Source organism: Kryptolebias marmoratus, linkage group LG9 (genome assembly GCF_001649575.2).
Source record: "Kryptolebias marmoratus isolate JLee-2015 linkage group LG9, ASM164957v2, whole genome shotgun sequence".
Classification (NCBI taxonomy): Eukaryota; Metazoa; Chordata; class Actinopteri; order Cyprinodontiformes; family Rivulidae; genus Kryptolebias; species Kryptolebias marmoratus.
In genome coordinates, this window is record NC_051438.1 from 8,806,330 (window position 1) to 8,806,909 (window position 580).

Consider the following 580-nt stretch of genomic DNA (forward strand, 5'->3'; position numbering starts at 1 on the left):
GATGTTTTCCCCGCTGATGGAACGTCTGCAGGAATGTTAAAAGTGGAAGCCGTGGAAATGAACCAATTGACCTTTGTTTCCTGACCCCTGAGATCCCCACGCCCTGTGAGAACTCAAACTGTGGAGCAGGAGAATCAAAGGGATCTGTGCTGTTATTTAGTGCGGCGGCATCCCCGCTGCCACTACCCCCCCTCCCCCCCCAGGCCTGGATTGTCATTTTAAAAGGTTGTTTAATTTGAAGGGAAATAGCTGTCATGCGGGCAGCTTCTACAACCCGCTTTGTGGCGATTAAACCCAACTCAAGTGATCGGTGTACGTCTGTGAGTTTATGTGACCGTCCAGCAGATATGACGTCCTGTAGGGGTGACCGGCCTCGGTGCAAAGAGCCTAATTGATGCCTGATGCTTTTCCGGGGGCAATTATCGCGTCCAAATGTCAAGACCTAATTTGTGACTCTGATATGTGGACACATGGGCCAGAGGGAAGGGTGACACGGCGGCTCCGGAGAGACTCGCACACAGGTTTGATCAGCAGATGTGAAGGTAGGAAGTGGAGATGTGTGTGTGTGTGTGTGTGTGTG